The following is a 25,966-nucleotide window of genomic DNA, read 5'->3' on the forward strand; positions in this document are numbered from 1 at the left end:
TATTAACAGTTCATCTACATTTCCTTCCAGCCCTGAGTCATCATCATCTGCGAGTGCCATGAATAATGCTTCTTGGCTTTCATCATGATCGCTTTCCTCATCTGATTTCCTTTTGATGACCATAAACTCATCCTCATCAGACTCATCTTGCTTGGAGAAGAAGTTTTTCTTAATGAACCCTTTCGTTTTATGTGCCATTCTTTTAGATATTCCTTCATCATCACTGTCATGTTTATGAGGACATTTTGCTACATAATGGCCTATTTTACCACATTTAAAACAGATAAGAGGATACTTGCCTTTAATCTTAGATCCTTTCTTCAGCTTTTGTACAAATTGAGCCAATTCGGATTCCACATCTGACTCATCACTACAATCATTCCTTTCTTTCCCCTTCTTTGACCTTGAGGCCTTGAATGCTGCATCTTTGGAGCTTGGGCCACCTTTCCTCATTTCATAGGCAGTGAGAATTCCATGGAGTTCATCCATTTTGAGGGTATCTAGATCCTTTGCTTCTTCTATAGTGCTTATTTTGGAGTCAAACTTGTCTAGAAGAGACCTTAATACCTTTTGAACAATGGTACTTTCTTCAACTTTTTCGTCCAATCCTTTCAGGGAATTTACCACTTCAGCTACTCGGAGGAGGTATGCTGCAATATCTTCTTCATCTTCCATCCTCAAACTTTCAAATTGTTTTCTATGAGTTTGAAGCTTTGCCTTTTTGACTTTTGAGTCTCCATCGTACAAGCCAACTAGCTTCTCCCACATTTCTTTGGCCGAAGTACAGTGCATGATTTTTGTAAACGCGGAATCAGTGATTCCGCTAGTGATGGAGTTCATGGCCTTTGCATTTGCGATCTAGGCTTTCCTCTCGTCTTGGTCTGTTGGAAGAGTGGAAGTAGTTTTGTATTCATTTTGAACAAAATGCCAAACTTCAAGTCCAAGGGACATTAAGTAGTAAGTCATTCTTTTCTTCCAGAAACCAAAGTTAGTGCCATCGAACAAAGGAGGTCTTCCTGATACTTCGTGGTTTCTCATCATGGCTGCGGGTCCTTCTTCACGCTGTTAGGCTAGTATGAAGAAGCCTGCTCTGATACCAATTGTTGGAAATACTGGGGGGGGTGAATCAGTATTTCTTACTATTTTTTTTAATTGTTCTAGTGATTTCAAACAACGTATATAGATATGTATATGTATACATAGAAAATAGAAATCAACGACTGAATTTAATGCTTTTATTAAAACTCAAGACAGTGCAAAGAAATAAATACAATATAAGTATAAATCTGATTGTGAATAGTTGCCAAGCTCCAGCTTGGACTTCAGTGAGGCTCCAACCTCTAGAGCACCAACTCTGTTTTGCAGTGGTTCTACACTTAGGAGCACCTACCCCAATGACTTCAGTCCTATTAAGTTCTGAGGCTCCAACCTCTTGGGCTCCAACCCAACCTTGGTATAAATAGGTATGTTGCTGCACTCTATTCAGCTGAGGTTATATCACTCATGCTCTCCTGCGTCTGCTGCTTTTGCTGCCTCTACAGCCTCCGCCGATTTTTCTGCCTCTTTTGCCCCTGCTGCTTCTACTATCTCACCCTCGGGTTCTTCACCACCATAACCGCACCAACAATTTTCTATTTCTACTGTTTTATACATTCCCATGTCTTTGTCCATTCGTTTCCGCTTACATCGTCTCTTAGGATTCCTCCTTAGTCGCTGTCGTTTCCTTTGACTCGCTTGATCTTTCAGCTTCCCTCTCTTCAGCAGCAGCAACCATCAAATCATTGAACTGCTCTGATTTTCCCAGTATTATTTCAACCTTTTCTTTCTGGATGGGACGACCTCTTGATTCATCTCTCATATCAATGGTAGATGTTGAGATTTTCTTTTCTACAGCTAGACCATTGTTCTTCAATATCTTAGCAACAGTAACCACTGTGGCAATGGCCATTCCTAAAGCAGATAGCTCCACTTCTTCATGCTGCTGCATATACCTCTTGGTGAGGTTGACATAGAAGAAGAGTGGCTTCTTGGTATTGGAGACTTGAATCCTGTTTTTCTTGTGAACATCATTCAGATCCATGTTTCCAACTTGCTCAGTGATTTCTTTCACGACCATCGTTCCTGTGCTTTTCTCTTCAGGAAATTTTCCCCTCTTAATACCTTTGCGTTACTTCTCCACCTCCACTGTTTTATTCCAAAAATCCATGTAATCGCGCCCATATTAGCCTCTGCCGTATTCGCAATCGCAGTTGTTGATCACCCTCATCCAACGGTTCTTGCGTTGCTACGACCTTTTGCTTGCACATTAAACCTCGTGCATCTCCTCACTGTCTGATCAAACCCCGCCGCGATCGGACGACAGTCACACCTTTCCTCACCGAAACCTGCATACGCGTTAACCTGCGGGGGCGGCGGTTTTCATCTGCCACACGTCGTATTTTGATTGGATCGCTGGCCCTTGTACGTATACCACCGAACCCCGGTGGGCGGTGCGGGGAATACCGCTTACCGCCTACCTGTACGTCTCCCGCGCATTATCGTCCGCGTGCGATGACCATTGGATCTGCTGCTCTTTGATCCGACGGCTCACATTCACCTCTCCCACCCGTCCTCTCGCTCGTTAACCTGCGTGCATCTTTATCACCTGCGACCGTTGGATCTGCCCGTCGTGTTGTATCTGTCGTCCATCTGCGCAACTCTGATAGTGTATTTGTCGGGGATTCATAGTATTCTGCCTCCATTTACGTTAATGCATATTTATATGGTTTCTGCTCCGATGGCTCTGTGTGCTCCTCTTCTTCGGCTCTGTCTGCTCCTCTCGTCTCTATCTGCTCCTCGAATATTGCCATATTGACATCAATGACAATCTGTGTCCAACATTGTTCTCTCCAAGAGAATACAACATGATAGCTTGTTCTTCTTGCATGTGAAGTATATATTTCCTTCTAAAGGAAGCTAACTAAATCTTGCATGGAAAAACACATTTCTTTTCCAAGGGATGAAATGCATAACATCCATTCTTTCATGTATGGAAACTGACATTTTCCTCTTACCAAAATATCTAACCCAATCACTATACATAATCTTCTCCCAAAAGAAAGCTAATACCATAGTTAATCCCCTTATGCGTGCAAATGCATATTATTTTTCCCAAAATAAGGCTAACACCATAAATTTTATGTGATTGCACCTTTCTTTCCTCCAGAAATTTAATACCAAAACTATTCTTTTCCATGCATGCAAGTGCATATGTTTCTCTAAAGAATTTTCCAAAAGGAAGCTTAATGCAATAAAACATGCAATTACAAGTTCTCCTCTCCAAGAATCTAATACAATAATGCATGCAAGGACATGTTTTCTCTTCTCATATTTTTTAAGATTTCTAACACCACAAATATATATATATATATATATATATATGTGCCAAGGGATCTAACACACTAACTATTATTTTTCCACAAGATAGCTAACTCGCCAGCTATTATGCATGCATTACACAATCTCTTTCTATCATTTCACACATGATATAAATATGCAATATATCCTCAAGAAAAAACATGAATAACAAATCCTTCTCAAATAACACAAACAATTATCTTTTATGCAAATGTTTTATGTGAAATCTTTTTCAAAAAAGTTACTGAATGCATGTAAATTCACATATTCATTTTCAGTAGATCAAAAGATCAAATATAATAGACATTATTCCTATACATAAACATCATGCTAATATCCTTGGTAATCTTTTAAATGAAATAACGAGTATTTTTGTACTTTCATAACCAAAGTTTACATGCATTTCTTTTTATGGATTCTTTATCTTCTTATATATAGGGTTTCATGTATTCTTTTCAAGAACTCAAATACATGATATTTTTTTGCATATAAACTTATATATATTATCTTTCCACGCACAATTCCTACATTTGTTTTGAGAAGTGACATGGATTCTTTTAGAGATTAGCATAGTGAATTTTTCTTTTACCATGATGTCTCTCCAGGAATAAATGTGGCTAATCTTTTTTTTACAACAATTCATATGAACTCTTTTTTGTTTATTTCAAGAACATAGGTAAATGATTCAGATGAGAAGTGTTACTCTTTCAAGAGATAAATAAAATAACAAGTTTATTTTCCAAGAAGTGCATAATTACTTATCTTTTTATCAATGCAACCATGATTCAAATACAAAGTATTACTCTGTCAAGAGACAAACAAATTATCAAGTTTCTTTTCCAAGAAGTGCATAATTACTTATCTTTTTATCAATGCAACTTCTTCTCCATTGTGCTGCAGCTATGCACATGTTGCCCTTCGTTCCCTTAGCCTCCACCTCCATATGTTGTCCTATGCCAACAATGTCTATACTGTATTTTTATACCAGAAGTGCATAATTACTTGTCTTTTTATCAATGCAACTTCTTCTCCATTGTGCTGCAGCTATGCACATGTTGCCCTTCGTTCCCTTAGCCTCCACCTCCATATGTTGTCCTATGCCAACGACTCATATACCAGCACGAGGATGAGAGTATTCGGGAATCTCTAACACACTATCTATAGGAAGCGTTATAATTGCATCTGACGTTCAATTCTCCATAGGCAGGGCTTCAAGCGACTATATAACTGTCCATTCAACCCTAACTATGGCTACAGAATGTGTTATGGACAATAAGATTCACAAAGGAGTGTGGAAAATTCCATGATATTTCAAAATAAGATCACAAAAATGCATAAATCAATATTATCATCGACCCTCAAGGCACTGTAGCAAATCAACTAAGTAAACTGGCCTCACAATTGATTTTGCTACGAAATTTTTGAGTGAAATAATGGGTGTTGCCATTGTAATATCTACTGGTCATCTCTTTTAAGTTTACTGACATACTCTCTATATTAGTGACTCATTCCTCTTCCAAGAATCATTGATGCAGTCGTTATTTTGATCGCCCCCAGTCTTTTCTTGCCGACACAATTTAGTTTTTACCACTATTAAAATTAGTTCTGTAACTAATTCTTGCTGGGATAATTAATCAATGTTAAATATAATTCTAAAGCGATATTACAATTAATTTGATTAAGTGTTTGGCAAAATCCACAAATGTATCAGAATTACATCTCATCACGATTTTTTTGAAATTGTTGAGTCTCAGAAGTCGATGGCTTCCTTCGCCTCATTCTATAACATTTTCCAGTTTGAGTGATAGCTATGTAGGATCAACGTACTTTGGAATTTTAGTTTAAAATTGAAATTGACTGAGTCTGAGTGAGTGCAAATCTTGTTCTTTTCAGGAATGTGTAGAATTAGTTTTGTAACTAATTCTTGATTGGTAACAATTAAACTAAATTAAAATAATTATTACTTGTTACCATTGCCAAAGGTTTGTAGGTATATTAGATTTCTTACATAAGAATATCATTGGTAAGAGCATAATTTTTCAAAACCAGGAGCACAAAAACTGTCAATGGTAAATTGACTATTTTACCTTAATTTTATTTTAATTATTAATTATATTATATTATATTTACATAACAACACATGATAGGACATTACAAAATCTCTTCCATACTCGGTTGGAGAGCGCTTATCAATGCAATAAATTTATTTTAAATTATTATTATCAACTAGCCTAGATCCATCTTAACTCGAGATCTACCAAGCATCCAGAGGGATCAAATCTCTTTTCACTCTAAAAGAGGTTTTTAACTCAAGAGATTTGATCCCTCTTGGCACTTAGATTCAAAGTTAAGATGGATCTAGGCTGATGATATGTGTGTGTGTGGGTGTTCTTTCTTACATAAGAATACAATTGGCAGAACTATGGGTTGTCAAATATTGGAGTCCAAAAACAACCAACAATGAATTGACTATTTTACTTCAATTTTAATAATAATAATAATAATAATTTATTTATTTTTATGTAGTTTGACTGAATTAAAATGTTTACAGGAAAGGACATGACATTAGAACATTGTTGGAAAATTGTTAGTGATGTCAAAGGGTGAATGGACCAACAATTGTCTGATAATATGCATGCAAGAGACAATGAATTTGGTTCAAGGATATCCTAAATTGGTAGGTGGCACATCTTGTTGGTCCTCTTGACTGGAGAGATATTGATTTTTGAAGTTTGATGCCCCAAGGATGAGTTTAGCCCTAGCATCTTGCCCCTCAAAGTTATGGTGTCAATACTGCATTGTTGCACCTTAAAGGAGGTCAAAATTATATTTTAATTTGGCCTAAACTCATGTGTTCTAATTAGCCTTGAAAAGAGATTGTATGGAAGATAATAATTTATTTTTTAGAGTGCTCTAAGCCTCCTCTAAACACGACAGTTCCTCTCCTTCAGGTCAACTTTGATATAGTCATGTCTTTTTAAAAGAAAATTCTTATGTTGTTTAGGTTGGCCCCAATATAGAGCCCCCTTCCAATGTGTATATATATGTCCTAGTCGTGGCGTCCAAAGTGTACAACAAGTTGCATGGAATTGTCATAGATCTTCTGCGTTTTTACACAAGTCAAGCCCTAAACGCATATTTGAAGAAGGTTGAGATCATCTGGAGAAATATTGGAGTATCGAACATTGTTGTGAAGTTACCTCAAGATAATTTTGGTAATTTTTTTTAAGCCTATTTCTATCTTCTATTTGAGGCATTGCTGGATAGAATTTCGGCCTCCATTTGAAGACAATTTGTATGTGGTTTGAAGTGCTAATTTGAACTTATTTGAGTCTTAAATTTGACCCTGTTTTAGGGTAAGTTTCCTTAGGTCCAATCTAGGTTTCATGAGGCTCATTGTGGACCTATACCCGAGGTAGAATTCAAACCTGTTTTAAGGAAACTCTTTGAGGTGAATTCGACCCTGGTTAGGGAAGATTTAAAACTACTTTTCTAAGGTCATCCTGAGATCATTTTCTAAGCTTATATAAGCAACATTAGAAGGAAGTTTAAGGGAGGAAAAATAAGTTTTTGTAGTAGAACTTTGGTGCATATTCTGGAGCAGACTTTGGTTTTGTCGCAGACTTTTTTTGGAGCAAACATTGATAGTTGTCTTGCAGAAGTCTTGAAGCAAGAAACATTGAAGGAGTCCTTCATTAGGGGATTTTTGAGGTCTAAAATGGGCATCCTAAGGAAATTATAGAATAATAGTAGAAATAATTAAATAATATTTTATTACATCATCAAATTTTAGAAGGAAAAAAGAAAAACTATTTTTTCAACTAGTATTTTCAACTTATCTCCCTATGGGTTTATTTAAATTTCGAGCGGAAACACTCATTGGATGAAAAATTTGATTCATCATTGAAGGAGTACACATGTTTCATATTTTAGATGGACACTATTACAAGAAAAATGAGAAATACATGAAAACATGATTGCAATGATGTTTTTTCATGTATTTCTCATTTTTCGTGTAGCAGGGTCCATCGAAAGTATGCAACATGGGTATTCCTTGGATGAGGAATTAATTTCACCCAATGAGTATTCCTGCTCTAAATTTGAGTAAAACCTTAGGGAGATAAGTTGAAAAAATAGTTTTAATATTTTATTATTATTATTTTTTATTTTTACTTTTTTACTCCAAAAATGGTGAATCATCCCCCATGCTTGTTCTTATAAAATTTATTTTGGTTGTACATTTTCCTTAGGAGGCCCATTTTAGACCTCAAAATTCCCCTAATGGTTGAAGTCTTGATTCAAACTTGCAACAAAGCCTATGTTGAGGTATTATGAGAACTAAAATAGTACATTTGTGATAAAGCTTTCATGAGAAACTATTGGAGGTATGCATAATCTTAAGGACTTGTACAAATTGAAGAGTTGATATCGAAGTTACAATAGTATATATATTGGAGCAGACTTGAAGATTGAAATAACTCTGATTTTAGTACTATTGTAAATTGAACCATTTTCCCTAGTACGTGAGCCCAAGAGTTTTTATTTTATCTTTTATTCTATATGGTGGTGGGAAGGAACTAGGGAAGGAAGTTGTAGTTTCCTTCAAGAGGTTGTCGTCTCCTTCTAGTGGCAACTGATAAATATGAGGTTGTAGCCCTTCCGGTTATAGCTGGTAAACTAGAAGTTGTAGCTTCCCTTGTAATATAAATAAATTGTTTATATATATCTTGTGTTCCTTTACTGTGATGTTATTGGTTAATTCTTTTGATAATAAATTGTAAGAAACTATTGTAAATTGAACCATTTCCATGGTACGTGAGCCCAAGAGTTTTTATTTTATCTTTTATTCTATAAGGCGGCAGGGAGGAACTAGGGAAGAAAGTTGTAGCTTTTGTTGTAATATAAATAAATTGTTTATATATATCTTGTGTTCCTTTACTGTGATGTTATTGGATAATGCTTTTGATAATAAATTGTAAGAAAAGTGAAACATTGATTCACACCCTTTGCGCCCCCCCCCGCTTCAGTACTTCCAATAAACATCTCTTCCAAATTGGGTTAGAGTGCACCTCTTGGCACAATAATAATAATTATAAAAAAATTTAATATATGAGTCAAACACATATACATTTAAAACAACATGTAACAATATTCTTAATCATGAATTTTTTTTAAGTTGTAAATGTATTTTATTACAATATTACGGTTTACAAATACCACATGCTTAAAAAACTATAACTCATATTCATATGAAACATGCTTATATGATATATTTTTTTAATTAATTTATTTATTTAGAAGGATAAAAAGAGTATAACTACCTCAAAATAAATCTTAATCTTTGATATGTGACTACTATTATTATGTCACTGTAGTGACATATATGATATGTGCCACAATATTAGTTTGCGGCTGTACAAAAAAATTCACAAAATGTTTTTGCAGTTTGCAATGTTCACTTTGGCTTTTGAATTTTTCTAGGGATGATGTCAATAGCACCGCCATATCAGGGCTCCAAAGCCAGATGCGATGACATATCCCCACATGCTTGTCCTGACAATGATCAATGCCATTAAATTCAAAATTTAAAATTCCATGGCTGGAATTGTTTGACTTCACTGTCGAGTTTCTAGAGACAAAGAAAAATTTCGACGCCAGTGAAATCTTTTTTGAGAAGGGCTTCTACGACTGGTCTCTAGAACTTTTCAACGAGGTTGAATAAAATAATCCTCCATTACATGAAACAAATGACACTGAAGCTCAGGATTATGAATCCAAGGAAATTTGCATTCTTTCCTCTAGAAAGCAGAAAGGTTGTATCAGAAAAGAACCCATCAAACAAAACAATAAAATAAAGTGCAAGTATTATCTAACATGAGATGCCAACATGTGATGAATTACAAAAGCTTGGATTTTTCTAGAGGAGCCATATGAGATTTGGAAACTTCATCCTCATCAGAGTGCATTGTGAAACACAACCTTTAGTATGGACAAGTCACAAGCCCTTCATTTGAATACAACCAAATACATCATCATCATGATAATCACTAAGAGCCATCTAATCCCCCTGCTAAGTGATTACTTGTCCATTATAAGAAATGATAGTCATTACATGTTAATTCTTGCAAAATGATCGATGAATTAAAAATTGAACCTAAATTTTTACTAAATAATTTATCAATAATTGATTGATATACTACTTACATATGATTGTTGCAAAAATCATTAATCATGTTCATTGTAGACTACATGGTGATGAAGCTTCAATGACATTTCTTCCCAAATCTCCTAGGTGGTTGTGCTAATGTGTCTCATTCCAACTATCTAGTTCCACCTCTTCCATCAGGCCCATGGTGGTCGTCGTTGTGTATCTCATTACAACTACCTAGATTCAACACTTCCACCAGAGAATTATTTTGTAGATTTGAATTCTCAATCCACCTGAGCGAGACATTGCCATGGGATACACACCGATACCAATGCTTTGTAGATATATCTATATGCCCAAACACATCGAACCAAATTACCAACCAGAGAAAACTTGAATAGAAAGGTCACCCTATAAAAGATGCCATGAGAGAGAACAAAAACATTGAAGGGATGCTGCTTAAATGATCACCTAGATATGTTAAGTGGTCATGTACAACCACTTTCATTAGACACTTGGTGGTCATTCATATTTGTTATTACAAATGTATAATTCTATGAGTCAATAGTTATCTAGATTTGAAATTCCAATCCCATCTGCACATTGCAATGGGAAACACGCTGATTTACAAAGGTTGATGCTGATGTTGTGCAGATACATCCATATGCTCGTACACATCGAATCAACTAAAATGAAATTTTAATGCATATATCACCCTATAAGAACTCTCATAACGAAAAAACAACATTGAGAGGATGCTAGTTAAACAATCACTTAATTAAATACTAGACACTAGTTAATGAAAAGACTATGGCTTGCTTAACAATTGTCACCCCACCTAAAACAATAACTGATTGGACGACACTATTATATTCACTTTCATATCAAATGTTTGGGGCCTTTTCGTATTAGATTTTTTCATCAAAATAATTTTTTTCGTATCCTTCTAGTAGTGGAATTAGAACCTCCACTAGCTGTGAATAGAGGGACTGCAACCAATGATGTAAAGGCACCTATGCTAGATTTACCAAATAGAAGGAAAAATGATCTTAGATTAATTTACTAATAAGAAAAGATGGTTTGCATTAACATGGTAGACACAAAACCTATAGTAGTTAAACAAGCTAAAACTACATGCACAAAAGTAAAACACAATAACATACCACCATGTATCAAATTCAAAATTCCCCCAAAATAAACACATTTATTCATATATTTATTAAATTCAAATGAACTCCTATATTCATATAATTATTTCGGAAATTCTCACATTATTCCATTTAATAGATATTTTTGAGAAAGCTTCAATGTATTGAATTTTTTTTGATGATAAACATTAGAACTTTTAACAATGGTACAATTTAACTGCAGTGCCGATACCGATGACGGTAGCCTCTGCATAGGCATGCATTCATGCTATGGTGTTCAGTGTATAATCATTCAAGACTTTGAATGTAAATGGCGTCAGACGTTTGAATGCATAATAGTAAACCAAGCTCTATGGTGCAAGTAAAATTCTGATAAGATGAATGGCACTGAGTGCTATGAATTTCACCTGTTTAAAACAGCTCGGACACCATCATCATACTCAGAGAAGCATCTGGAATACATTGGTGTTTCATCTAGAGTGTAGATACTGGGTGAATAAGCGGAGAGAGTTTGGTTATGCTCTCAAAGATTATCCCAAAGAAGAACAGGGAAGTAGCCATGATATAGGTGTTCTGAATTCTACATATTGCAGGTTTGTTCAGGTGGATCCTAATATTTATGTTCGTCGCTTGCTGGAGTGCGGAAATAGCAGAGCCCTAGCAGAGGGCAAGACGGTTCATGGCCATATGGTTAAAACCGGCTTTGAGCCAAGCATCTATTTGTGGAATTGTATGATTGACATGTATGTGAAGTGTGGGAGAATTAAGGATGCATGCCAAGTGTTTGACACAATGCCTGAACGAGATGTCTGTTCATGGACTACGGTTCTTACAGGTTATGCAAAATGTGGGTATGTGGAAAATGCACGGTGTCTGTTTGACAAAATGCATGAACGTAGCATAGTTTCTTGGAATGCAATGATTGCGGCATATGCCCGATGTGGTGATCAGGTTGAAGCCATGGATTTATATGGCCAGATGCAATGGATGGGCACGAAACCTGATGAGTTCACCTTAGCCAGCGTTGTAAGTGCATGTGCAAGCATGGTGGATTTAGGATATGGGAGGAAAATTCATGGACAGGTTGTTAAGCTTGGATTTGAGTCAAATGTATTTGTTGGGACTGCTCTTGTTGATATGTATGCCAAATGTGGGAGAGTAGATGGTGCACGCCAAATGTTTGATTTAATGCCGGTTCGAAATATTGTTTCTTGGACTGCCATGGTTGCAGGATATGCCCAAAATGGGCAAGCGGACGAGGCCACAAGGTTTTTTAATCAAATTCACCAGACCGGTATGAAGCCAAATGAGTTGACATTTGTCAGTGTCGTCAATGCGTGTGCTATTCTCATTGATTTGAGGTTTGGCAGACAGGTCCATGCGTACATTATCAGAAGTGGATTCCAGTCCCAAGTTTCCGTGTGCAATGCTATTGTTACAATGTATGCCAAAACTCAAACCATAGAAGATGCACTATGTGTGTTTGATAAAATGCAGGAACGAGACTTAATCTCATGGAATGCAATTATTGCAGGATATGCACATAATGGCCATTATCAGGAGGCCTTAAAGCTTAGTTTCCAAATGAAACAGATAGGTGTGAAACTGAATCAATTCACTTATGCAAGCATTCTCAGTGTAAGTTCCAGCTTACCTGCTTTTGAAGAAGGTAAACAACTTCACGGCCACATTATCCAGACTGGTTTTGACTCAAATATGTTCGTTGGAAGTGCTCTTGTAGACATGTATGCTAAATCTGGCAGCCTACAATATGCCCGTCAAGTGTTAGACAAAATGCCTGAACAAGATGTGATCTCCTGCAATGCAATGATTGCAGGGTATGTGCAGCATGGGTATAGTGAAGAGGCTCTAAAACTCTTTTGTCAAATGCAACACACTGGTTTGAAGCCAGATGAGGCAACTTTTGCTAGCATTGTTAGTGCGTGTGCCAACCTAGCAGTTCTTGAGCATGGAAGACACATCCATGCCCACATTTTCTGTATGGGGTTTGAGTCACCCATGTCTGTGGTCAACGCCCTGGTTACTATGTATGCCAAATGTGGAGGCATAAAAGATGCACGGAAAGTTTTCGAGAAGATGATTGAGCGTGATGTTGTCTCATGGAATGCAATGATTGTTGGTCATGCTCAGCATGGGGATGGGGTGGAAACCTTGAGACTTTTTGAGCAAATGCTACTGACAGGCATTAGGCCAGATGCCATAACCTTCCTTGGTGTTCTCTCTGCTTGCAGCCATACAGGTCTAGTAGATCGAGGACATTATTACTTTCATTCCATGAGGCATGAACATAACATCACACCAAGAATGGATCATCATGCCTGCATGATTGACCTTCTTGGTCGTGCTGGTCGTCTAGACGAGGCAGAAGATTTCATCAATAAGATGCCATTTGAACCTGATGTCAGTATCTGGGTGGCACTGCTCAGTGCTTGCAGAGTTCACGGCAATATAGAAATAGGAAAGCGTGTCGCACAATTGCTTTTCGATTTGGAGCCGCAAAATACTTCTGCATATGTGCTGCTTTCAAATATCTATTCTGCAGCTGGCAGGTGGGATGATGCAGCCAAGGTTAGAAAAATGATGAAAGACAGAGACGCTAAAAAGAAGCCAGGGTTCAGCTGGATTGAGGTCAAGAATAGAGTACATGCATTCATGTCAGAAGATAGATCACACCCACAAATAGAAGAAGTTCATGCAATGTTGAATACATTGGCCGGGCCAATGGAGGAGGCAGGTTATGTACCGAACACAAACTTTGTCCTCCATGATATGGAGGATGAACATAAGGAACATGTCCTCTACCATCACAGTGAGAAGCTAGCCATTGCATTTGGGCTTATGAGCACACCTCCTGGGGCCCCTATTCGAATAATAAAGAACCTTCGTGTATGTGGTGACTGTCACAATGCTGTCAAGTTTATTTCTAAGATTGTTGGACGTGAAATTGTAGTAAGGGACATTATACGTTTTCACCATTTTAGGATGGAACGTGCTCTTGTCAGGATTATTGGTAATACAAGATGAAGTTTGAGCACTATTTGGGAGTGGCTTGAATGCTTCTCTATACTATCCTCTATTGGTCTAGAAGTTGCCTCTTGTGACACGCGGAAATAAGGAGAAACATGCTGAGAATATGTCAGTTGTCTCGTAGCTTCTTCATGTGGAGCAGGCTCACCTCTGGTAAGTTTCATACAATATTTTGTATTGCTTTGATAGCATGAATGGATGCATTAAAAGTTTAGTATGTTAAGCTTGATTATTGACAAGACGGTTCTGATCTTGTTGCATGACACATAAGACACTTTCTTTTATAGTACTCATTTTTAACATTTTTTACTGTCTTTATAGCTGCACTAGTTTGGCAAATTGTAAAAATTTCCCTTTGGAGAAATGTTAGGAACATCACTTTCTAAAGAGAACAAAAGCATGGGTGAGAAGCAACATTACAAAACATATGTTTTTTCACAATTCTGCTTTTTATATGTTGAAGTGCTAATTCGGTCATTTATCATTATTGAGTTGCTCATTTATCATTATTGAGTTGCTCAAAAGGAGGGATGCAATCGATCTTTCTTGATCAGGAAACCAACTTGAACTTTTGAATGGAAGGGAACAAATGGCATGTTGATTAATGTCAAACATTGAGGTCTTGATCAGGAAACCAACTTGAACTTTTGAATGGAAGGGAACAAATGGCATGTTGATTAATGTCAAACATTGAGGAATCCCAACTTTGGAACGGCACGACATTGTTTATGTAAGCCCCCATCATTGTAAGTCAGGTTTATACTAATTTTATATTATTTCAGAATAAAGATTTGATTTGATTTAATTATAATTTTGAGCTAGTAAAACATCAAGTACCCTAGAATGTTTCTGCTAGACGTTTTTTGTTGAAATTGCTCTACACACCCCAGAAATGCTTTGCAGCTAGGCCTTCCAATTGATATGATTTTTCTGCAATTTCAGATGTTAAGTTTCTATTCTAGAGTGATGGAGATGCAGCATTGCGTGCTTTGCAGCTAGGCCTTCCAATTGATATGATTTTTCTGCAATTCCAGATGTCAAGTTTCTATTCTAGAGTGATGGAGATGCAGCATTGCGCGCTTTGCAGCTAGGCCTTCCAATTGATATGATTTTTCTGCAATTCCAGATGTCAAGTTTCTCTTCTAGAGTGATGGAGATGCAGCATTGCGTGCTTTGCAGCTAGGCCTTCCAATTGATATGATTTTTCTGCAATTCCAGATGTCAAGTTTCTATTCTAGAGTGATGGAGATGCAGCATTGCGTGTAGGTGGGAATATCTTTGTTTTTGCAAGAAATCTTATGGAAGAATAACTTTTGGTTTTGATGTTGACAGTAGACTGATGTGAGTTTCAAGGAACTCAGAAGTTAGAACCATTAAAAAGTATGAAAGACAAGTAGGTCACATTTGTGAAATATGTTCCCGGCGATTGAATTTTGAAACACTTGAAAGAAGTTTCTCGTAATGATTGGATTCTGTTCCTTTGTATAGGGCTGAGACTTTGACTTTAATATGTAATACTAACATTTTAGGGTGATAATCTTTTCCCAAAAGTATGAAATAAAAGTTGATTTTTATTTCCAATAAATGTTATCCATGTGTTATAGCTTTGGTAGAATATCATCCTTAAATTGTGCTTAAGGTGTCACTTTGGCTTGGTGCATTTATGAACATTTTGTAATAAATTACCCAAAGAACGTAGCTGAAGAAGAACACCAACAATGATTTTATAGTGAAGAAAATAATGAGAATAGAGAGAAGAGAATCAATCAAAGAAGTTGGAGAAACCTTAGATACCAAGTCGTAGAAGGAGGAGGATAAGGTGGCGGTGGAAAACACAATAGAAGACAAGCAAGGGACCTAAAAAGAGTGACCACATCCCTATATTGGAAGGAATAGCTCATCAATAGAGCTTGACAAATGAAAATATGGTGGTTCTAGTGAAGGAAGATGAGAAAGATGAGAAACATTGCAAAGAAGATTTGGTTAGACACTATAATGTTGAATACTTTTTTATAAGGAGTGGGAACAAAAAAGAGGGATGATCTCAAATGTAGTGAAATTGTAGACTAGTAACAGTGAATTAGAAAATGATGAAGGGATTTTGTGGCTTTGAGGGTGTTGTGAACGAGTCTTGTTGCCTTTATGCCTCGTTTTACAATTGTTTCACTTTGCATGCTCTAGATATGCTATCCCTTTCTTTGCTTTTAGTTCGATGCTCTTAATTAGTCCTTTCTTGTTAGCAAAATAGGGGGCTCAATATGTTCCATACTTAGAGAGTTGGCATTAGTGCTACAGTTTCCATAGAGGAGAAGGATGCCCAAGAAAGCCTACATGTTTTCTCCTAAGGTCTTCCACGAGGCAATGAATCTATTCCTCTCAAACATCAAGTTTGAATTTCTGTTGAGAAATATAAGGAGAGTTGTTTTGATTGCAGTAGCCATGCCCCATTTGGATACTTTGTTGATTTCATTACATATATAAACATTATCACAACTTTTCAAGAAGTTTGGGGACCATTTGCTAGCATATCTCTGGCATCAGGGACATAACCAAGGGTCTTTTAATGTTTATGTTTAGGGAGGCCTTGAGCTTCATGGTCATCATGCAATGAGGGCCATAGATTTATAGGAACACATTGGTTGTTTTCCCATTGGATATGGGATTTCATTATTGAGTTTTACACTCAGTTGCATTACTTGGTCTAGCATTTGATAGTCAAGTATTGGCATTTCTTATAAAGTCTAGCTTAGTCTCTAGCTTATGTGTTGCATTAACTTCTTGAATATGTTCTTCTGCTATGGAAGGATGGAACAAATATTGCCCTTTCATGGTTAACTTATATTTGACAAACCTTGAACCTCAAGTTCCTTAAGTGAATTGGTGTCCTCTAGCCTTGAATGCTAGACAGGATGGTTGCAATATTGTTGCAAGGAAAGGTTCCAACATCCACACAACTTCAAACGTTGACATCTGAACCTTGTAATACTGCTCATAGACGATATTAGTCGCCATTGCATTTGTTGCACATGCATGTAGAAGAACCAACATAGGAAGGTGAAATAAAGTGCTTGTTGGGAAACCCAAGATGTTCACTGAGTATTTTCATTATATTTTGATGTATGTTTCCAGTTTGTTTGGGGTATTGTTGAACCAGGAAGATGGTGGTATGGATATTGGAGATGGAGTCAAGAAGGGGGTAGGAGTTTCCCACTCTCCTCATGAATGAAATTCTTTTTAAGGCATGCAATGCTTTGATGTGGTTGGATGGTTGAGTGGTTGTTAGAGATCAATTGGCTAGTTTGTGGGGATTTTAGCACGATGGAATCTTAATAGGACAAAGAAGGTTTGTTCCTTCATTGTTAGGCCTCAAGAGACTTGGCATGGTTTAGAGTTTATTCTAGTTTGAGTTTGTATGACCCTAATATGCATAGTGTTCTTTGCCTAAATTTTTATGGACCAAAGTTAAAAATTTTAGTTTCGAGGACCTTCTCATTCAATAGCCTTGGTTAGATGCACCTTTAGGCGAGCTCCAAAGGTAGTTCATACTTGTTTGTTTGTTTGTAACACAATCAACTAGAGGAAAAACACTCAGCTCCTGGTCTCTTAGACATAAACATGGAAAATGATTATTTCAACGAAGGAAAGACTGCAAGATGTTAAATATTCTCTTACGGGGTATTTGTTGTTTTTCTTCGGAATCTAATTATATCAACTATTATAGAACATATCTTCAAATTGGTAAATGGAACTTAAAAGCAAGAACTTCTCTCAGAACTATATTCTGCCAAGTTAATCATATCAACTATTATAGAACATATCTTCAAATTGGTAAATGGAACTTAAAAGCAAGAACTTCTCTCAGAACTATATTCTGCCAAGTTTTGCGTGTTCAAAAGTATCATCCTAGATGGTAGGGACAAATTAGTTGATGTGTTATTTAGTGAACATCCATCCAAAAAATTTATTGCTTGGAGCATATGATCTTATAACATTACAACCCTTTCTTGAGAAACGAAGTTGACCAAAAGTATTCTCCTATTACGAGTAGTTATTGATATGGATGACGCTTGTGTGCAAGATGGATGTCAACTTATTGTGGAGTGTATTGTGGAAGTGATATATGCTGCTCATGTATTTCAAATCTTGGAGTTTGTTTTCCTATTACAATGCGTTTCCCAAATCACAAATTCATTGATATTTTCTAATCCATTCACACTCATTAAAACACACTGTCAAGTTATCTAGTGCAAGTGACTAGTTTACGAAATTGCAGGATTCTTAAAAGATCACATTTCTTGGGATGTTTTGTTATCCGTACATTATCTTCTTTCATCTCAATAGAAATTCAAAATATATACGTATGTTGCATTTGAGGTAACTTTATTTTGGGACTGCATGTTGAAATTATGATGTTTTATGTTGTAACAATTACTTATTCCGAAACTTCTTTTTGCTGCAATATTAGTTAAACAATTGTAGATGGAACATAAACCAAATGCACAATTGAAGGCAACCAAGAAAAAGATAAGACCAAGAATTTAGCTCCAATGACTAGGGAAAAACCCACAAGGGGAAAACCCAACTAGATTATTCTTCTATTAGATATCAATTATTCAACAGAGATACAAAGTACATGAGAGATCAAGAGAATGAGTAAGTTCACCCAATTCTGAACAAGTTGTAGCATGAAGATCATTGGCAGTAGCAGCTGATGCAAATATTGAATCAACCTTCAAGTTGTGCTCTTACTCTCTAAGTCCCTCTCTCTCACACAATCTTCTTCAAATCTCTCCAACCCTCTCTCTCAAGCTCGAATTCTTCTTTCACAATGCACAAGTAATGAGAATGAGATGATGAGATACATATATATAGGAGTAACAAATTCTGGTCATAAAGAAGGATTGATACACATGCCTTGAGGAGCAGTTACATATGCCATTTAAGGAGGTACACATGCCTTCGTAACTCATGCCTTCGTAACTCATGCCATTAAGGAGGTACGCATGCATTAGTAACTTATGCCATAAAGGGGATCAACACATGCCTTAGTAGCTTATGCCATAAAGGGGATCAACACTGTTGAAAATAGCAACAAGAAATGCTAAAATTAGCACTACTATAAATAACATTTCGAGATACATTTTAATTTTAGTTAGTCCCTAAACTAAAATTGAGAATTAAAATTTGAATTTGATCTTAGCAGCTGTTTGTAAAATAATTAATTAATTCATCTTGAGTCAATTAGTTGTAGAAAATCAAACATGAAGTCTATGTGAAGACATGCAATAGTTTATCCATTGATTGGGGAGGTTATCCCTTGATTAAAGGAGATCAGAATGAGTTGTACTTTGAGTTGTAATTAGTTAGCTCAGTTAACTGAGTTAAGTCTAGTTAGATTAGTTCAAATAGTTTGTTGAACTAATTGTGAGTTCAGTTAGTTAATGCATGCATGCATGTAACTGCCGCACTTCAGATAACTGAATATTCTCTCATAAATAACTCATGCATGTTAGTTCAGTCAGAGACCCAGTTGAGATCAGGTGATGGGACAGTGTACTATCAGTTGCAGGAATATTCCATGGAGGATATCTCTTGCATGCAGAAGGAATTCATTCCTTGGAGATTGCACAGTTATTTTCGAGTTTGACGAGTGTGTGATGAGGCCAATTCACACAAGTGGTAGCATTGGACCCCAAGAGAAACTGCGCAAGGAAATAGGAGGCTTGGAGCGCTGAGGGAAGGCATATCTTGTGTCTATTCAGTCTGTGAGCTGTATTGTTGGATTGTACTAAGAGCAGGATAGCTTGTGAGCTGATGCTTTGTGTAATCTGAACATATTTCCACTTGTATGATAATACAGAGATTGGGGGTTTTAGCTGAGGCTTTCCCCAGAGTATTCTTCTGTGTTTATGTGTGATTGCTTTCTCATTCTTAGTTATATGTGTTCTATTTGATCTTGCTCAAAATCGATCAAGCTTCTGCAATTTTTTTGTAGAAGTAGATCTTGTATTTTTCTTTAGTATATTGCATAATTTGTTGATCTACAGTGGGAATTTCAACATGGTATCAGAGCAAAGGTGATACAAAGGAGGGAGAAGTTCGAAGTGTCAAGTTCCTGATTATAGAATTGGAATTCTTATCACATCTCAAATTTCCCCAATGGCGTTCAACGGTTTAAGACTCGAGTATGCCCTTGATGGAAGCTCGAATTATATAGCTTGGAAGGATCGCATGGAAGCAGTGTTAGAAGACAATGGTCTAAAGGACTTCATTGATCAAGAAGTTCCCAGGCCGGAAACAACTAATGCTACAGAATTGGCAGAATGGAAGAAATGTGTGGCTAGAGCAAGGAGAATCCTCTTGGAGGGAGTTCAAGACCACATTGTCTCGAGCCTTCATGGGAAGGAGACACCATTTTCGATGTGGAAAACATTGAAAGATCTATATCAAAACATTAGCAATAAGAGGAAGCTGTCGCTGAAAGACAAGCTTTGGAAAATCAAGTGTGAAAAGGGCGACACGATCTCTACATATCTGAACAAGCTCACCACTTGCAGGGATGAGCTTGGAAGTGTAGGGATCATGTCAGCCGATGATGACATGGTGAGTCTTGCTCTTCTTGGTCTTCCTAAGAGCTGGCATAGCTACCAAGACTCGATTAATGGAAGAGAGAAATTGCTAGATTGGGAACGACTTTGGTCGGATCTGATGCAGGAGGAGATAAGAAGAAGCACCAGATATGGATCTTCATCAAAGCAAGATGATGAAGAAAATCTAGCCTTAGCGAGTAAGGCGAGGAAAGGGAAAGGGAAGGCGTCCCATCCCAAATCCGGTTCTCCCCATGGTGGGAAGAAATTTAACAAATCGAAAATGTGATACTTTCATTGTCATGAGGTGGGCCATTATGCTACGAATTGTCCACAAAAGAAATCCAAGAAGGGATCCTCGAAGGGATCAGACAGTAAGGCACTGGCCTCACAGTTCAAGTTGGATTTCTATTTCATCACATGCATGGTTTCATCCATGGTGGGATGTGTTTGATACCTGGATAGTGGAGCCTCTTTCCACATGTCTGGCGACAAGAATCCATTCAGTACCCTAGAGGAGAAGGATCTCCAGATGCGGATTGAGATGGGCGATGATGGAAAGTACCGTGTTTCAGGTGAAGGTACGGTTGTGTTTTAGAGAGAGCATGGAGCTCCTCTCACCCTGACTGATGTAAAGTATGTACCGGGTTTGAAGAAGAATCTTGTGTCTGTCGCTATGCTAGAAGATAAAGGCTATGATGTAGTCTTTAGTAAAGGAAAGGTATTCCTGAGGCATATCAATACTGGACAGACCAAGAGGATTAGGATTCGAGTAAAGAATCTCTATAAGTTGGAGGTAGATGACTGTGCTGCATTGAGTTCGAAAGCAGAGGTGGTGCAAAGCCAAGATGTTGGCGAGCTATGGCATAAAAGATTGGGCCACTTGCACCATGGGGCTTTGAAGATCATGCAACAGATTTCTACTGGATTTCCCAACGGAAAACTGGAGCAGACAGATACATGCAAAGGTTGTTCCTTGGGTAAGTATGCGAAATCTTCTTTTTAGGATCGAGATAGTAGAGCTGGAGCAATCCTGGAGCGAGTTCACTCAAATCTTTGTAGACCATTCTCTACAGCCTCCACCACTAAAAAAAGGTACTATGTTATTTTTATTGATGATTTTTCTCGTAGATGCTAGATCTAATTTATGCAAAAGAAGGATCAGACCTTCTTGAGGTTTTGTGAGTTTAAAGCCTTGGTAGAGAAAGAATCTGAAAAGAAAATAAAAGCCTTGCGTAGTGACAATGGTGGAGAGTATGTCTCCCAACAGTTTAAAGACTTCTACGTTGTAGAAGGAATTAAACGGGAGTTGACAACACCTCATAACCCACAGCAGAATGGGGTGACCGAAAGGAAGAACAGATCGTTTGTGGGAGCAGCTCGAGTGATGTTGCATGACTAAAGCCTACCACTTCATTTGTGGGCTGAGGCATATAATACAACAGTATACTTGCAGAATAGAAGCCCGCACCGTATATTGGGAATGAAGACACCTATGGAGGCCTTTTTTAGGAAGCGACCAGATGTGAGTCACTTTAGGATCTTTGGATCATCGGTTTATTTCCATGTGACCAAAGATGCTCGAAAGAAGTTATATCCAACAGCTGAGTTGGGGATACTTGTGGGGTACACTGATACACCCCACAACTATCGGGTGTTCTTGCCTACCAGCCAGAGGACAGTGGTACGCAGAGATTTGAAGTTCGACGAGCAGAAAGCCATGTAAGTATCACTTGAGAGGGAGCTCAAGTTGCATGCAGAGGAGAAACTTTCAGTTCCTAAGGAGGAGGAGCCTCAGATTGATGCGGAGCAGCCGCAATCAGAGGATCCAGGAGTGGAGACATCCACTCATGTTGAGTCTTCCAGAGATGGGCGGAAATGCTCAAGGGAAGCTGATAGTTTGATGCTGGATGCAAGAGAGAATGTGGGACAACCATCTTCTCAGCACAGACAGAGGAGGTCACCCGAGCAGTACACTGGTTACATGGGCCTGGTTGGGGAGTGTGTAGAGTCCAAACCTTCTTCATTCGAGGAGGCAGTGTAGCAACCAGTCTGGGTTGATGCAATGGTAGATGAGTACGACTCTATCATTCGGAACAGTGTGTGGGATGTTGTCCCTAGACCTCAGGACAAGTCAGTGGTGAGTTCCAGATGGCTTTACAAGGTAAAGCAGACAACTGATCGCAGTGTTGAGAAACATAAGGCAAGGTTTGTTGCCCGTGGTTTCTCACAGGTCGAAGGGATCGACTATGATGAGACCTTTTCTCCTGTAGCAAGGTACTCATTTATCAGATCGATGTTGGCACTATCAGATCAGATGGGTTGGAAGATGCATCAGATGGATGTGAAGACAGCGTTCCTCAATGGGAATATTGAGGAAGAGGTGTACATTGAGCAGCCAGAAGGTTTTGAGACCTTCGATCGTGAGTCGTATGTGTGTCGACTCAAGAGGGCTTTGCATGGGCTAAAGCAAACACCCCGTGCTTGGTACACCAGGATCGACAGTTATTTCACTGGGTTGGTCTTCCCCAAGAGTGAAGCAGATGCAAACCTTTACCACATCATGGTAGAAGGTAAGCCATCGATCATTGTTCTTTGTGTGGATGATCTGATTTTGACAGGTGATGATCAGTTGATCAAGTCTTGCGAGGAGCACCTTGCAAGAGAGTTCAAGATGAAAGACATGGGTCTTATGCACTACTTTCTAGGCATGGAAGTGTGGTAGAAAGATGGGGAAGTATTTGTGTCTCAAGGTAGGTATGCTAATGAGATACTCAGGCGCTTCCACATAGAGAAGTGCAAGCCCATGTAGACTCCTCTAGCTGGGAACTGGAGGAAGGAGGATGCTACTTCAGGTGAGGTAGTAGCTTCTACTGTTTATCGGCAACTTGTGGGTTCACTAACGTATCTAGTGAACACACGACCAGACTTATGCTTTGCGGTGAACCAGCTGAGTCAAGCTATGGTTCAGCCTACCAAGCTGTTTTGCAAGGCAACGAAGCATGTGCTGAGATACCTCAGAGGCACATCTCAGTATGGATTGTGGTATAAACGGACAGAGGGAGTGAAGCTTCAGGGCTTCACAGATGCAGATTGGGCAGGGAGTCCATCAGATCAGAAGAGCACTTCTGGAGGAATCTACAACCTTGGTTCAGCTGCAGTTTCCTGGTACAACAAGAAACAGAGGTTAGTTGTACTTAGCTCAGCAGAGGCTAAATACATGGCTGCCAGTCAGGCAACATGTGAGGCCATTTGGATGCGGAAGATTCTAGTGGGATTGTTTGATTAGAGGATGGATCTAACTGTGATCTACTGCGATAATCAGAGTTGTATCAAACTCTTTGAGAATCCAGTATTTCATCATAGGTCCAAGCACATCGATATCTGGTACCATCATTTTCGAGACTGTGTGGTGAAGAGGATCATGTTGTTGCTGTATGTTTCGATCGAGGAACATGATGCAGATATTTTGACTAAGGCATTGTCAAAATGCAAGTTCGAGTTCCACAGAGATAGGATTGGGGTGACTAATAATCCCTTTCTTGTTGGGAGGGAGTGTTGAAAATAGCAACAAGAAATGCTAAAAATAGAAGTGCTAAAATTAGCACTACTATAAATAGCATTTCGGGATACATTCCAATTTTAGTTAGTCCCTCGACTAAAATTGAGAATTAAAATTCGAATTTGATCTTAGCAGCTGTTTGTAAAATAACTAATTAATTCATCTTGAGTTAATTAGTTGTAGAAAATCAAACATGAAGTCTATGTGAAGACATGCAACAATTTCTCTATTAATTGAGGGAGTTATCCTTTGATTAAAGGAGATTAGGATGAGTTGTACTTTGAGTTGTAATTAGTTAGCTTAGTTAACTGAGTTAAGTCCAATTAGATTAGTTCAAATAATTTTTTGAATTAATTGTGAGTTCAGTTAGTTAATGCATGCATGCATATAACTGCTGCACTTCAGATAACTGAATATTCTCTCATAAATAACTCATGCATGTCAATTCAGTCAAAGACCCAGTTGAGATCAGGTGATGGGACAGTGTACTATCAGTTGCAGGAATATTCCATGGAGGATATGTTAGGCCCCTATACTACTAGTGTAACCCCTTATTGTTATTAGTATAACCCACTTATTATATTAATGTACCCATGTAGTGCCCATATTGTTACTATTGTGCCCCATAGAAGCTCACTATTGTTATTATTGTGCCCTTACATTATTATTGTTATGTCGGCTCTGATTATGTTATAACCCCTTAGACTCCTATATATAGAAAGGAGGTATTTTCATTTGTATCATCCAAGAATTGTTCATTTATGTAATGTAAAGGAGGTTGCCCCCTCAAAGAGGCTGAATTCTAAGGCGTGGATTTATCTTTTCTATCTTTTCTTGAGCTAGTTTCATAACATTTGGTATCAGAGCTTTGGATTCTAGGGTTTTGCTGCTCCAAACAGGTTATCGTGGCATTTTCGCTATAACTTTTTTTCTGTGACGTTTCAGAAGTCGCAAAAAAAACCCATTTGAGAAGAAATCGTGCTGAACCTTGGGTCCGAATTTCAGAGCTTTTCACGCGATATTTGCGGAGATATGATCTGAGGAAGTTGGTCTTTTTGCAAACTCCTGAATTACATTCAAAACAGGTGATCTGAGGAAAATCGTCATAACTTTCTCTCTGGGGATCGGATTGAAATTTCGTAAGAAGGTACAGAAAGAGGACGGACTATAGTTTCTTGTATGCATTTTTCAGATCCAAAGGTTGAAAGAGTGAGACGTGGCACTTCATACAATTTCGCTCTTCTGGAAAGGTCTATAATCAGGTCATCTTGGGAGATTGTGCATAACTCTTTCTTAGAGAATCCAATTTGGATCAGACTGGTGGCATTGGAAAGAGGAAACAGAGGGCTACTATAGTTCACAATTTCAGAACTTAAAGATCTGAAAGGACAGAGTTACAGTCGTTTCAAGGTCGAGCTCCTAAAATAAAGAAAAAGCAAGATGAGGAAGTTTGATGGCAAGGATCCGGTAAATTGGATACTTCAGATGGAGCAATATTTTGATCTACATGGTGTACCACTGTTACAAAAGGTATGTATTGCATCTTCATATTTAGAACCAGATCAATTTTTATGGTATGAAGGGCTTTCTTCTCGTAAAAAACTTGTTACGTGGTCAATTTTCACGGAGGAAATGATAGCACATTATGAGGATACAAAGAGCAACACCTTATTTAGAGCAACACCACAACAATTGGAAAGAGTAAAAGGGCTTTGTGACATAATGGAAAGAAAAATTATGGAAACCAGGAAGCATACCCCTCGCAACTATAAAGATGGAAGTGTTGTTTCTCCCAATCTTCCACAACCTAAAAGGGTTACACCACAAAAATTGGAAGAAAAAAGAGAAAAAGGGATTTGTTACAATTGTGATAGCAAATGCACTAAAGGTCATAGGTGTGCTAAGAAGAAATTATTTTACATAGAATATGAAGAGGAGGAAGAAAAGGATCAAGAAACATCAAAAGAAGAGGATATACACCAGGACACCACCCTAGAGAAAGAAGAAATGAATCAGACCGTACCTTGTAAAGCATTGGCAAGAATTACCACTCCTCAAACTATCAAGATAGAAGGAC

General features: G+C 37.8%; 1 long non-coding RNA gene and 2 pseudogenes across 4 annotated transcripts; 2 read left to right on the forward strand and 1 right to left on the reverse strand.

Moving 5' to 3' along the window:
* Window positions 1–1,693: 1,693 nt before the first annotated feature.
* Window positions 1,694–2,116, reverse strand: LOC149196876 (uncharacterized protein At2g34160 pseudogene; annotated as a pseudogene).
* An 8,720-nt stretch (window positions 2,117–10,836) lies between these two features.
* LOC149196877 (putative pentatricopeptide repeat-containing protein At3g13770, mitochondrial pseudogene) lies at window positions 10,837–13,887 on the forward strand (annotated as a pseudogene).
* A 173-nt stretch (window positions 13,888–14,060) lies between these two features.
* On the forward strand, window positions 14,061–15,191 carry LOC149196878 (uncharacterized). Of its 4 annotated transcripts, none has more exons than XR_016254154.1 (3): window positions 14,061–14,143; window positions 14,266–14,486; window positions 14,683–15,191. It is a non-coding gene; the product is annotated as an uncharacterized LOC149196878 (long non-coding RNA). The 4 variants fall into 4 exon arrangements; XR_016254155.1 differs by having other exon boundaries at window positions 14,295–14,486; XR_016254153.1 differs by lacking the exon at window positions 14,061–14,143 and having other exon boundaries at window positions 14,150–14,486.
* The last annotated feature ends 10,775 nt before the right edge of the window (window positions 15,192–25,966 follow it).

This window comes from Pinus tabuliformis, chromosome 2_2 (assembly GCF_031772625.1).
Source record: "Pinus tabuliformis cultivar Carrire ecotype Pingquan chromosome 2_2, CPIR1, whole genome shotgun sequence".
In the NCBI taxonomy this organism is placed as follows: domain Eukaryota; kingdom Viridiplantae; phylum Streptophyta; class Pinopsida; order Pinales; family Pinaceae; genus Pinus; species Pinus tabuliformis.